The 15,108-nt window shown below is 38.8% G+C and overlaps 1 protein-coding gene across 2 annotated transcripts in view; it reads right to left on the bottom strand.

Moving 5' to 3' along the window:
* The window catches only part of CFAP91 (cilia and flagella associated protein 91), a 94,642-nt gene that overhangs the window by 32,697 nt on the left and 46,837 nt on the right, over positions 1 to 15,108 (bottom strand). The gene's annotated exons all lie outside the window — the stretch shown is intronic.

Genomic DNA, 15,108 nt, shown 5'->3' with positions numbered 1-15,108 from the left:
TCTTGATGAAAGTGAAAGTGGAGAGTGAAAAAGTTGTGTTAAAGCTCAACATTCAGAAAACGAAGATCATGGCATCCAGTCTCATCACTTTATGGGAAATAGATAGGGAAACAGTGGAAACAGTGTCAGACTTTATTTTTCTGGGCTCCAAAATCACTGCAGATGGTGACTGCAGCCATGAAATTAAAAGACGCTTACGCCTTGGAAGGAAAGTTATGACCAACCTAGATAGCATATTCAAAAGCAGAGACATTACTTTGCCAACAAAGGTTCGTCTAGTCAAGGCTATGGTTTTTCCTGTGGTCATGTATGGATGTGAGAGTTGGACTGTGAAGAAGGCTGAGCGCCAAAGAATTGATGCTTTTGAACTGTGGTGTTGGAGAAGACTCTTGAGAGTCCCTTGGACTGCAAGGAGATCCAGCCAGTCCATTCTGAAGGAGATCAGCCCTGGGATTTCTTTGGAAAGAATGATGCTAAAGCTGAAACTCCAGTACTTTGGCCACCTCATGCGAAGAGTTGACTCATTGGAAAAGACTTTGATGCTGGGAGGGATTGGGGGCAAGAGGAGAAGGGGATGACAGAGGATGAGATGGCTGGATGGCATCACTGACTCGATGGATGTGAGTCTGAGTTAACTCCGGGAGTTGGTGATGGACAGAAAGGCCTGGTGTGCTGCGATTCATGGGGTCGCAGAGTCAGACATGACTGAGCGACTGATCTGATCTGATGTGATCTGATCTGATTGTTATGGGGGAAATGAAGGATATTAATTGGCAATTGTTTTCAAGTGAAGACAGCTTGACTTTGGGCTTGAAGCCAAGCACATCAAGATTTTTAAATCTGGTTCCTTGTGAAAGAATGTGTTTCTATTTCAATATACATTATATATATATATATATATTTTACTTTTGATCATCAAAAATCCTGACAGAATTATACATGACATCAGGTTTTGTTCATTGGTTCCATTTTCAGACATAGGGGGATGTTTTTAGCTTAAAAGTATCAAAAAATGTGATCTCTGTGATTTTAAATTTTAAAACCACACTTTAATTACTTTTTCATCATTTAATAATTTTTATACTATTTTTCCACAAAAACATAAATAAGTGACAAAACAAACACTAAGTCAAGAGTTAAGATTTATAAAAATATGCTAATTATGAGTAAAATTTGGAGCCACAACCAATTACCATGGCTGTAATAGAGGCTCTGAGTTTCTTGAAAATAAATCTGATGGCAAATATATATATAACAGCTCTATGATAACCAAAACTACTGAATCAACAGGAAGCAGCAGTCGTTTAAAAGTAGAGTTGACCCTTGAATGACATAGGTTTGAACTGCATGGATCCACTTATATACAGATTTTTTTCAATAAATATATTGGAAAATTTTTTGGAGATTTTTGGCAATTTGAAAAAACTTCCATATGAACCACACAGCCTAGAAATATAGAAAAAGTCAGGTATGTCATGAATGCATAAAATACATGTAGCTATTAGTCTGCGTTACCACTTTGTTGTTCAGTCGCTAAATCGTGTCTGACTTTGCAACCCCATGGACTGCATCACACCAGGTTTCCCTGTCTTTCACCATCTCCTAGAGTTTGCTCAAACTCTTGTCCATTGAGTCATTGTTGCCATCCAACCATCTTATCCTCTGTCACCCCCTTCTCCTCCTGCCCTCAATCTTTCCCAAGACTACACACAAATCCATTATAAAAAGTTAAAATTTATTGAACTTATGCACATAATGCCATTCAAAGTCAAGAGAAATGTAAACAAAGATGCAGTATTAAATGATAACTGCACAAAACTGTAGGACATACTATACTACTATAATAAATTCATAACTACCTCCTGTTGCTTTTGCTGTGAACTTAAGTGTTGTGACAAACCTAGAGACATTAAAAAGCAGAGACGTTACTTTGCCTTCAAAGGTCCATATAGTCACAGCTATGGCTTTTCCAGTAGTCAAGAATGGATGTGAGAGTCAGACCATAAAGAAGGCTGAGTACTGAAGAATTGATGCTTTTGAATTGTGGTGCTGGAGAAGACACTCCAAGAGTCCCTTGAACAGCAAGGAGATCAAGCCAGTCAATCCTAAAGGAAATCAACCCTGTATATTCACTGGAAGGACTGAGACTGAGGCTAAAGCTCCAATACTTTGGTCACCTGATGTGAAGAGCTGACTCATTGGAAAAGACCCTGATGTTGGGAAAGATTGAAGGCAGAGGAGAAGGGGCCAACAAAGGACAAGATGGTTGGATGGCATCACCAATTCAATGGACATGAGTTTGAGCAAGCTCCAGGAGATGGTGAAGGACAGGGAAACTGGGTGTTCTACAGTCTGTCGAGTTGCAAAGAGTCGGACACGACTGAGTGGCTGAACAACAACAAGCATTGTGAATGTCCACTTAAAATGTAAGGTGATGCCAAGCATCTGAAGGAGCAATTCGTCTCTGCAATAAACTGCGTGTCATGGTAACAAGTGATCTCTAGCAGTTCTTGTATATTTTTCACTGTGTTTAGTGCAATACCATAAACCTTGAGTAAAAACATGGGACTCATATGAAGTGCCACTAGTGATGCTGGGTTTGCTCCCAAGGAGGAGAGAAAAGTCATGATATTACAAGAAAAAGGTGAAGTGCTTTATATGCACGATAAACGGAGGTTTGCAGCCACAGTTCCCCACCATCTCAGGATAAATGAATCTAGTGTAAGGACCACTGTGAAAAAAGAAAAGGAAATTCAAGAAGCCATGGTTACAAGCAGATGTGAAAACCTTGCACCATTTGCAAAACACCTTCTTATCTCATGTTGAAAATGAAGCTTTCATGTGGATGCAGGATTGCTATAAGAAAGGCATACCTGGACTTCCCTGGTGGTTCAGTGGGTTAAGAATCTGCCTGCCAGTGCAGGGGACATAGGTTCAATCCCTGGTCCAAGGAGATTCCACCTGCCATGGAACAACTAAGCCCACGTGCTGCAACTACTGACACCCGCATGCTCTAGAGCCCGTGCTCCGCAACAAGAGAAGCCACTGCAATGCGAAGCCTGCACACTTCAACCGGAGAGTAGCCCCACTGGCTACACCTAGAGAAATGCAGAAACAAAGACCCAGCGCAGTCAAAAGTAAAGGATAGAGCGTAATTTGATGAGTTTTGGGTGAAAAAAAGAAAGACACACCTATAGACTCTAATATGATTCAAAGAGCTTACCAGATGCCACTAGTGGTAAAGAACATGCCTGCCAATGCAAGAGATGTGGGTTCAATCCCTGGGTTGGGAAATCCCCTAGAGTAGGAAATGGCAACCCACTCCAGTATTCTTGCCTGGGAAATTCCTGGACAGAGGAGTATGGTAGGATATACTCCATGGGTAGCACAGAGTTAGACACGATTGAGCATGCATGCACATACACATGATTAAAAAAAAAAACTTAAGTCATTATATAAGAACTTTAAGAAAAGGAAGGTGAGGATTAAAGCTGGAGAATTTAATGCCAGCAAAGGATGGTTTGATAATTTTCTAAAGAGGTTTGGCTTAAACCAAGATAACAGAAGTAGCTTCTGCTGACCAAAAGGCAGAAGATACGTTCCCAGACACCATTAAGAAAATCATTGAGGGGAAAGAATATCTTCCTGAACAGGTTTTTAATGCTGATGAGAGTACCCTACTCTGGGGGGAAATGCCACAAAGGATACTTTTTAGTAAGGAGGAGAAGTAAGCACCAGGATTCAAGGCAGGAGAGGAAATGCTAACTCTGTTTTGTGCAAATGCAGTTAGGTTATGATCAGAACTGCCTTATCTACAAAGCTGCTAAGACCCCAGCCTTGAAGGGAAAATGACAATCACCAGCTGCCAATCTTCTGGCTATAAAAGAAAGCAAGGTTTCTGGATTGGTTCTATTAATTAATGTGTTATTCCTAAAGTCAGGAAGTACCTTGCCAAAAAAGAACTGCCTCTTAAAGTTCTTTAGATATTGTACAATGTCCCTGTTGATGTTCATTGTTTTTCAGTCACTAAGTCATGTCCAACTCTCTACAACCCCATGGACTACAGACACCAGGCATCCCTGTCCTTCACCATATCCCAGAGTTTGCTCAAATTTATGTCCATTGAGTCAGTGATGCCCTTCAACCATCTCATCCTCTGTTATCCCCTTCTCCTTTGCCTTCAATCTTTCCCAGTATCAGGGTCTTTTCTAATGAGTCAGTTCTTCGCATCAGGTGGACAAAGTATTAGAGCTTCAGCCTCAGCATCAGTCCTTCCAAAGGATATTCAGGGTTGATTTCCTTTAGAATCAACTGGTTTGATCTCCTTGCAACCCAAGGGACTCTCAAGAGACTCCTCCAGCATCACAGTTCAAAAGCACCAATTCTTTGGCACTCAGCTTTCTCTATAGTTCAACTCTCACATCTATACATGACCACTGGAAAAACCATACTTTGACTCAACAGACCTTTGTCAGCAAAGTGATGTCTCTGCTTTTTAATACGCTGTCTTGGATTGTCATAGCTTTTCTTCCAAGGAGCAAGCATCTTTTAATTTCATGGCTGCAGTCACCATCGGCAGTGATTTTGGAGCTCAAGAAAATAGTCTGTACTGTTTTCATTTTTACCCCATCTATTTGCCATGAAGTGATGGGACCAGAAGCCATAATCTTAATATTTGAATGTTGATTTTTAAGTCAGTATTTGCACTCTCCTCTTTCACCTTCATCACCTTCATCTTTTTCTTTCATCAAGAGGCTCTTTAGTTCCTCTTCGCTTTGTGCCATTAGGGTTGTGTCATCTTCATATCTGAGGTTGTTGATATTTCTCCCAGCAATCTTGATTCCAGCTTGAGCTCCATCCAGCCCAGCATTTCACATGATATACTCTCCATATAAGTTAAATAAGCAGGGTGACAATGTACAGCCTTGACGTACTCCTTTCTCAATTTGGAACCAGTCTGTTGTTCCATGTCCAGTTCTAACTGTTACTGCTTGACCTGCATACAGATTTCTCAGTAAGGCAGGTCAGGTAGTCTGGTATTCTCATCTTTTGAAGAATTTTCCACAGCTTGCTGTGATCCACACAGTCAAAGGCTTTGGCATAGTCAATAAAGCAGAAGTAGATGTTTTTCTGGAATTCTCTTGCTTTTTCTATGATCCAATGGATGTTGGCAATTTGATCTCTGGTTTCTCTGCCTTTTCTAAATCCAGCAGCTTGTACATCTGGAAGGTCTTGGTTCATATACTGTTGAAGCCTAGCTTGAAGGAGTGTGAGCATTACTTTGCTAGCATGTGAAATGAGCACAGCTGGATGGTAGTTTGAACATTCTTTGACTCTACCCTTCTTTGGGGTTGGAATGAAAACTGACCTTGTTTAGTCCTGTGGCCACTGGTAAGTTTTCCAAATTTGGTGGTATATTGATACAGCGCTTTAACAGCATCATCTTTTAAGATTTGAAATAGCTCAGCTGGAATTCAATCACCTCCATTAGCCTTGTTTGCAGTAACACTTCCTAATAAGGTCCACTTGACTTCACACTCCAGGATGTCTGGCTCTAGGTCTGTGACCACATCACTGTGGTTATCTGGGTCATTAAGACCTTTTTTTGTACAGTTCTGTGTATTCCTGCCACCTCTTCTTAATGTCTTCAGTTTCTGTTTGGTCCTTACCATTTCTGTCCTTTATTGTGCCCATCGTTGTATGAAAGGTTCTCTTTGTATCTCTGGTTTTCTTGAAGGGATATCTAGTCTTTCCCATTCTATCATTTTCCTCCATATCTTTGCATTGTTCACTTAAGAAAGCTTTCTTACCTCTCCTTGCTATTCTCTGGAAATCTTCATTCAGATGGATATATCTTTTCCTTTCTATTTTGACCTTCTCATCTCTTCTTTTCTCAGCTATTTGTAATGCCTCCTCAGACAACCACTGTGCCTTCTTGCATTTCCTTTTCTTGGGGATGGTTTTGGTCACTGCCTCACATACAGTGTTATAAACCTCCATCCATAAGTTCCTCAGGGACTCTATCAGATATAATCCCTTGAGTCTATTTGTTACTTCCACTATATAATCATTAGGGATTTGATTTAGGTCATACCTGGCCATTCAGAATCCCATGAGTTCAACAACAAAGGTGTCAAAGTGATCTACTTGCCCCTGAACACAATGGCTGTAATTTGGCCTCTAGATCAGCGGGCCATAAGGACCTTTAAGGCTTGTTACACATGGTACTTTATGGAAAGGATTATTTATTAAAGGATTATTAATGCAGACACCATGCAAGTCTGCCACTGAAGATGCCATCACTGTTACAGAAAAAGTTTTAAAAGTCAATAAGCCCCAAACAATAAATTCCTGCTGGAGAAAACTGTATTCAGATTTTATGAATGACTTCACAGGATTCATGACAAAGCCATTCAAGGAAATCATGGAAGAGATTCTGGAGACAGCTAAAAAGGTGGTGGTGGGGGTGAAGGGTTTCAAGACATGGATCTGAGTGCCAAAGAATTGATGCTTTTGAACTGTGGTGCTGGAGAAAACTTTAGAGTCTCCTGGACAGCAGGTAGATCAAACAAGTCGGTCCTAAAGGAAATCAACCCTGAATATTCATTGGAAGGGCTGGTGCTGAAGCTGAAGCTCCAATACTTAGGCCATCTGATGTGAAGAGCTGACTTACTGGAAAAGACCCTGATGCTGGGAAAAAATAAGAGTAAGTGGAGAAGGAGGTGACCGAGGATGAGATGGTTGGATGGTATCACTGACTCAGTGGACATGAGTTTTAGCAAACTTGGGAAGATAGTGAAGGACAGGGGAGCCTCACATGCTGCAGTTCATGGGGGTCGCAGAGCTGGACACAACTTAGTGACTGAGCAACAACAATAGAAGGATACCACACCAGAGGAATGAACAGAAGATGACTTGATGGAGGTGACTGCTTCCAAATGAGTGCCATACAGTGAGAAAGAGACTGCAGCAGAACCTGTGACAGAAAACCACGATGGATGATCTGGGAGAACAATTTTGATTACTCAAGGCTGCATTTGACTTCACATAAGACATAGACCCTTCTATGTTCAGTTCTATGGCACTGAAACAAAAAGCAAATGATGAAAGAAGGATTGGGACCATATAGAAACATTTTCAGAGAAATGAAAAACCAAAAAAAGTCAGACAGCAATTAAATGTATTTCTGTAAAGTTACACTGCATGTGCCTACCTCTCTGGCCTCCCCTTCCACCTCCTCTATCTCTCCCATCTCTGCCTCCTCTGAGACAGCAAGACCAACCTCTCATCTTCCTCCTCCTCAGTCTATTCAACACGGAGACCACAAAGACGAAGACCTTCATTGTTATCCACTTCCATCTAATGCACAGTAAATAATCATCATGCCATACAGTTAATAAATTTATCTGTTATGTACATGTGCAAGTGTCTCTGTGTAAAAATCTATTGACTACATTTTCATGTCATCATGATCACCTAAGTATCATATGGAGCATCGTGTCCAAGAGTTGTGTTAAATTCAGTGAAGTAAGACCAAACAAGGAAACTGTGCCACAGAGTTCAATTGAAAAAACAGTTTCAAGAAGGAAGGAATCACCAGTCATATACTACAGAGAAGTGACTGTTGTGTGGGAGCTAGCGATGTAGAGGGCACGGCTGGACTACAGCAGACTCAGTGGAGAGTGTTTTAAAGTCTAATTTGTCTGAAGAAAGAGATCAAGACGGTGGAGTAGGATGCAGAACTCACTTTCTCCACTGAGCATATCAAAAATATATTTAATTTTTCCAAAAACTGTTCTACAAATACACATGTGGAACAATTCTCAGTGAAAATTACCCGGAGACTCACAGACTCTTGCACAAACACAGCTGTAAGACCCATACAGAATTGGGCAGAAAGAAAAGAGAAGTGATTAAGGTGAGATTTCCCAGGGGATTCAGAAGAGGAGGAGGTTAACACAGGCAGAGATCTTCCCAAGAGAGTGAGCAGTTTGAGTCACATATTGGGCATCCCAGCCCAGGGGTCTGACACAGGGATGACAAGTCTCCTTGGCTGGTTAGAGAGCCAGTGGGAGTAACAGGAGGACTGTAGGAAGCCTGGACTCTGCTTGTAAAGAGCACATGCATGCTTGATTGCTCATAAAGCAGAACAAAGAGGGTGGGCTGAAAATTGCATGGGTGGCTGGTTGGTTTCTCATGAATGCCTCGGCATGCAGACCAGCCTGAGCCAAGAGAACGCTCCAGCCCTCTTGGGAACTTGGCTGTGAGATACAGAAGTGGTTCAGACATAAAACAGCATCTGAACAAGGTGGGGGGACAGCCATCTCTGGTTCTTACAGAGGCAGAGCAGCAGGGATAGTCCAGATCTCTGGTCCTACTAGGACCACTATGGCCTGTGCCAAGGTTTGCACTCTAATCCATGCCAACTACCCCTGCCACCCTCCTTGCTCCAGCATTATTCTCATCTGGGGCAAGCGCGCCAGTGCTAGGAAGGGGGAGAGTGTACACTTGGAAGGAATGGAGCCAGCTTTGACCTGATCCTCAGGGCTTCTGCTACAACAACATGGTATAGGAACTCACCCTCAACAGGGCAGTATGGCCACCAAGCAGAGGGGAAACTGTCTTACAACTGGCGTCAGCCCTAGCACGTCCACCTCCAGCCCCACCTCCTACCAAGGTGATAGATGCCAGCATGCCCTGAGAAAACATCACTTGAGTTCATGTCAAACCCAACTCTCCCACCAAAGCCACTGGGTACAGACAGACTGTATAGGGATGCTTCCACATAAGGACACCCCTTCAAGACCACAACAGGTAACTGTTTCATCTAATTTCATAGAAACAGAAAGAAAACCAAAATGAGAAGACAGAGGAATGTGTCTTAATTGAAAGAGTAAGTCAAAACCCCTGAAAGAGACTTCCTTGGTGGTCCAGAGGCTAAGGCTCCATGTTCCCAACCCAGCAGCCCAAGTTTGATCCCTTGTTAGGGAATTAGATCCCACATGCTGCAACTAAGAATCAGTGTGCCATGACTAAAGATCCCACATAGTTCAACTAAGACCCAGCACAGCCAACTAAATAAATATAGACATTAAAAAAAACTGAAAAAACAACTAATTAAACAGAAATAAACAATTTATCAGATAAAGAATTTGAAGCATCAGTAATAAGTGTGCCAACTGAATTAGGAAAAAGGATAGATGAACATCATGAGAATTTTAACAAGGAACTAAAAAATATAAAAAAGGACTAGTCAGAACAAAGAAGAATACTTTACTGAAATAAAGAATAATAAAGAAGAATATAATAAATAATAAATAAATAAATAAAGAAGAATACATAACTGAAATAAAGAAAACACATTAGAAGGCATGAATAGGTTACTGGTGATAAAGAAGAGACATGAGTGATCTGGAAGACAGAATAACAGAAATCATCTAATCAGAATAGGAAACGGAAAACAAAAAAAATGAGAATAGTTTAATGGATCTATGGGAAAACATCAAAAATATCAACATTTGTGTTATAAGGGTTCCAGAAGAAGAAAAGAGAGAGAAAAGGGTCAAAGTATATCTGTTAGAAGTATTACTGAAAACTTTCCAAACTTGAAGAAGGAAACGTATTCAGATACAGGAAGCACATGGTGTCCCAAACAAGATGAACCCAAACAGACCCACACTAAGACATAATTAAGATGGCAATGGTTAAACTCAGGATTCTGAAAGGAGCAAGAGAAAAACAAAGAGTCATATACAAGGGAACCCCCATAAAGCGATCAGCTGATTTTTCAGCAGAAACTCTGCAAATCAGAAGGGAGGGCCATAATATATTCATAATGTGTCCAAGACTGAATCAGGAAGAAATAGATAATCTGAACAGATAGATCATTATTAGTGACTTGAATTTGTAAAAACAAAAACAAAAAAAACCCCATCAAAACCAAATGAACAAAATAAAAACAATAAAATTCCCAGCAAACAAAAGTTCAGAATGAGATGGCTTTACAAGGGAATTCTACCAAAGTAACCTTCTCAAACTTTTCCAAAATAAAGATGAGGATGGAACACTTTCAAAATCATTCTGAGGCTACCATTATCCTGATATCAAAACCAGACAAAGATACTGAAAAAAAAGGGAAATTACAAGCCAATAAATTTAATGAGTATAGATACAAAAATCCTCAACAAAATATCACCAAACCCAATCAACAATAATAAAAAGGATCACACACCATGATCAAATGGGATTTGTTTGAGGGATGCAAAGATGGTTCAATATTCACCAATTAATATGATACATCACATTAACAAAAGGAAAGGCAAGAATCATATTATCATTTCAACAGACACAGAAAAAACATTTGACAAAATTCAACATCCATTCATGATAAAAACTCTCAGTAATGTGGATACAGAGCAAACATATCTCAATATAATAAAAGTAATTTATCACAAACCCACAAGGAATAACATACTCTATGGTGAAAAACTGAAAGTCTTTTCTCCAAAATCAGAAACAAGGTAAGAATGCCAACTCTTGCCACTTCTATTTAATGTAGTATTGGAAGTTCTCATCACAGCAATCAGACAAGAAAAAAATCCATCCAAATTGGAAGAGAAGAAGTAAAACTGTCACTATTAGCAAATGATATGATACTATATATAGAAAACCTAAAGTTTCCACAAGAAACTATTAGAACCAATGAATTAATTCACTAAAGTTATAGGATACAAGAGTAATATATGGAAATCTGTTGCTTTTCTATATACTAATAATGAAATACCATAAAGAGAATTATAAAGAAATGGTCCCATTTGAAAACACATCGAAAAGAATAAAATACCCAAAGAATAAACTTACCACTGAGGACAAATACCTGTACTCTGAAACTATAAAACACTGATGAAGAAATCTGAAAATCATACAAAGAAATGGAAATATAACCTGTGTTCTTGGATTGGAAGAATTAATAGTTAAAATGTCCATACAAAGCCATCTGCATATTTAATGCAATCCCTATCAAAATATCCATGACATTTTCAACAGAACCAAAACAAATAACCCCAAAATTTTATATCACAAAAGACCCCAAATTACTAATGCAATCTTAAGGAAAAAGAATAAATCTGGAGTTAACATGCTCCCTGGCTTCAGACTATACTACAAAGCTACAGTAATCAAGACAGTATGATATTGCCATAAAGAGACACACATAGATCAACAGAACAAAGAGCTCAGAAATAAACCCATGCATTTATTTTCAATTAATCTTTGACGAAAGACACAAGAATATACAATAGAGATATGACAGTCTCTTCAATAAGTGGTGCTGCAAAAACTGGACAGTAACATGTAAAAGGATAATGTTAGAGGACTTCCTTGGTGGTACAGTCGATAGGAATCTGCCTGCCAGTGTAAGGGACACAGGTTTGATCCCTGATCCAGGAAGATTCCACATGCTGCAGGCAACTAAGCCCGTACACCACTACTACTGAACTCATGCACTCTAGAGCCTGTGAGCCACAACTAATGAGCCCCTGTGTCACAATTACTGAAGGCTGTGTGCCTAGAGCTTGTGCTGTACAAGAGAAGCCACTGCAATGAGAAATCTGTGCACTGCAAAAAAGAGTAGCCCGTTTATTGCAACTGGCGAAAGCCCACGCACAACAATGAAGATCCAGTCCAACCAAAAAATTAATAAATAATTTTTTAAAAGGATAATACTAGAAACTTTGCTCACATCATATACAAAAATAAATGGATTAAAGACCTCCACATAAGACTGGAGACCATAAAATTCCTAGTAAAGAACATAAGCAGAACACTCTTCGACATAAATTTTAGCAATGTCTTTTATGGATCTGTCTCCTAAGCCAAGGGCTTCCCAGGTGGCTCAATGGTAAAGAATCCACCTGCCAGTGCAGGAGACACGGGTTCAATCCTTGGGTTGGGAAGATCCCCTGGAGAAGGAAATGGCAACCCACTCTAATATTCTTGTCTGGGAAATCTCATGGACAGAGGAATCTGGTGGACTACAGTCCACGGATTCACAAAAGAGTTGGACATGACATAGTAACTAAACAACAGTAACAACTCCTAAGGCAAAAGAAATAAACGCGAAAATAAAAAAATAGGACCTAATTAAACTTGAGCTTTTGCACAGCAAAGGAAACCATCAACAAAATGAAAAGACAACCTACTGAATCACTGTGTATACCTGAAACTAACAATGTAAATCAACTGTACTTTAATAAGAAAAAGACTGTCTTGGAATGGATAGCCTATCTTAACATAAACACAAGGTGAGTGATATTTAATATGAAATTAATGTAAGTTTTATTACTGTTTTATAACTTTGCTTTCAAAGAATTACATTACCATGCTGCTAAGTCGCTTCAGTCGTGTCTGACTCTGTGAGACCCCACAGACGGCAGCCCACCAGGCTCCCCCGTCCCTGGGATTCTCCAGGCAAGAACACTGGAGTGGGTTGCTATTTCCTTCTCCAAAACATTACCATACTGAATGCTTTTCTCTCTCATAAATTGAGAAACTGCGTATCATCCTATTACCACAGGTAAGTGGGAGAACAATCCTTAAGTATGCTAAAAATAAATGAATTGTATACTTTATAAGGTTAAGTTTATGGTACATGAATTATATCTCAATAAAAAGTAAAGGAGAAGTAAAGACTTACAGATAAAACTGAGGGAGTTCACTCCCAGTAGACCTGCCCTGTAATAAATGCTGAAATAAGTTCTTCAGGAAGGAGATAAAGACCACAGGTCAGAAACTTGGATCTATTTAAGAAAGGAAGAGTGAGGTTTCCCTGGTGGCCCACTGGTAAAGAAGCCTCCTGCCAATGCAGGAGACAAGGGTTCAATCCCTGGTCTGGGAAGATTCCACATGCCACGGAATGAGCCCCTGTGCTGCCACTACCGAGCCTGTGCTCCACAGCAAGAGAAGTCACCACAACCAGAAGCCCACACACTGCAACTGGAGAGTATTCCCCGTTCTCCGCCACTGGGGAAAGCTGAGCACACCAACAAAGACCCAGTGCAACCAAAAATAAATAAATAAAATAAAAAATAAATAAATAAATAATTCTTTTTTTAAAAAAGGAAGAGTGGAAGAGGTGGAATAAATAAAGGTAAAATAAAATATTTTTAATTGCTATAAAGGATAACTGCTAAAACTGTAACAGTAAAAATGTATTGGGTGATTATAGCATAGGAATCAGTGAAATAAATGACAGCAATGTCACAGGGATGGTACAGAGGAATTAGAATAATTATTAGAATAATAATAATTATTATTATTATATAATATATAAATTCTAATTATAATAATAATTGGAATAATCTGCTATACAGTAACTGCATGACATTATTTGAAGGTGGACTTAGATTATTTTATATGTAAAATCATTATACTAGTTCACAAAGCAAGCCTCACTAAATTTCAAAGAATAGGTGTCACACAGGCTAGGATCTCTGACCACAGAGCAATTGAGAAATTAATTAGAAAATCAGTTACAATTCCTGCAGGTTTGGAAATTTTAAAACACATTGTTAAATGCTCACAGGTTCAAAAATCATAATGAATGTTTAAAAAAAGATATTAACAATAATGCCAAACTATATATCAAAACTAATGGAATGTACCAAAATCAGTGTTTTGAAGGAAATGGTTAGCTTTAAATATTAAACAAAACTGATGAGTACCTGAAAATTAATGAGCTACATTTCTATTGTAAGTTAAGAAAAGAACCACAAAACAGAACCAAAGAAAGTATAAAGAAAGATAAAATAAATATGAGTGGGAACTAATGAAACCGAAAAAATATACACAACAGAGAAAATCAACAAAATCAGAAGTTCAATGTTTGAAAAAAAATACCAAGAAAATAAACAACCCTTCAGTAAAGTTGATTAAGGAAAAAGAGTTAAAAGACAAATAACTTGATGAATGAAAAGAATGGGCATGATTATAGATAAACACTAAAAAAGATTTTAAAGTAATACTATCAACAACCATATGAAAAAATGCTGAAAGGTTAGATGAAACAGAATTTGTAAAGAAAATACAATTTACCAATATGACACACAAAGTTCTACAAGTTGTAAGAAAACTGAAGGAGTGTTTAAGAATTTTCCCATGAAGAAAACATCTCAGAAAATTTTATACGAATAGGTACCAAACTGAAGAAATAGATCATCTTAAACTTATTTAAACTCTTTCCAAAGGAGGAAAGAAGGAATACTCTCCAGTCCATTTCAGAAGATGTATATAACTCTAAGACCAGTGTCACATATAGTCATATAGTTTTTCTTTCTGAGTAAGAAAAAGCCATTTCCCTCATGAATATACAAAAAAAATTCTGAACAAAATATCAGTATATCAAATCCAACAATGTAATAAAAATAATACACTCTGACCATGTTATGTTCATACTAAGTGGAAGTTACCCGGTCATGTCCAACTCTTTGCAACCCCATGGACTATACAGTCCAGGCAATTCTCCAAGCCAGAATACTGGAGTGGATAGTCTTTCCCTTCTCCAGGGGATCTTTTCCAACCCAGGGATCAAACCCAGGTCTCCCACATCATACGTGGATTCTTTACCAGCTAAGCCACCAGGGAAGCCCAAATATGGCTAAGTATGTGAAGTACTAAGGGAAGTACTTCAGGGAAGTACTAAGTATGTGAGGATAAATTAACACTTATAAAAAGCTATAAATGTTCCTTATTAGAATAGTAATTTTTTAAAAGAAAAACTATATAATTATCTCAATAGATGCAGTTAAACATTTGATAAAATTCAACATAAGCACATTATTAAAAGCTTCAGTAGGTTAGGAATAGATGGGAACTTCCATACTCTAATAAGAATATCTACAAAACAATCTTATAGAAGGTGAGAAAATGATGAACATAGAATTCAGAATCAGTAAAGAGACTGCAGGATGAGGTAGGAAAGAACCACATAGATATACTATTTTAAATGTCCTAATTCTTGTATCGTCAAGGACCTAATTTTAATCTTCAGTGTGAGTTCCCTGGAAAGTCAAAGTGTTAGTTGCTCAGTAGTGTCCGACCCTTTGCGACCCC

The sequence above is a fragment of the Bos mutus genome, chromosome 1, assembly GCF_027580195.1.
Source record: "Bos mutus isolate GX-2022 chromosome 1, NWIPB_WYAK_1.1, whole genome shotgun sequence".
Classification (NCBI taxonomy): Eukaryota; Metazoa; Chordata; class Mammalia; order Artiodactyla; family Bovidae; genus Bos; species Bos mutus.
Note: the sequence above shows the minus strand (reverse complement) of the source record. Positions and strands in the feature narration are given on the sequence as shown.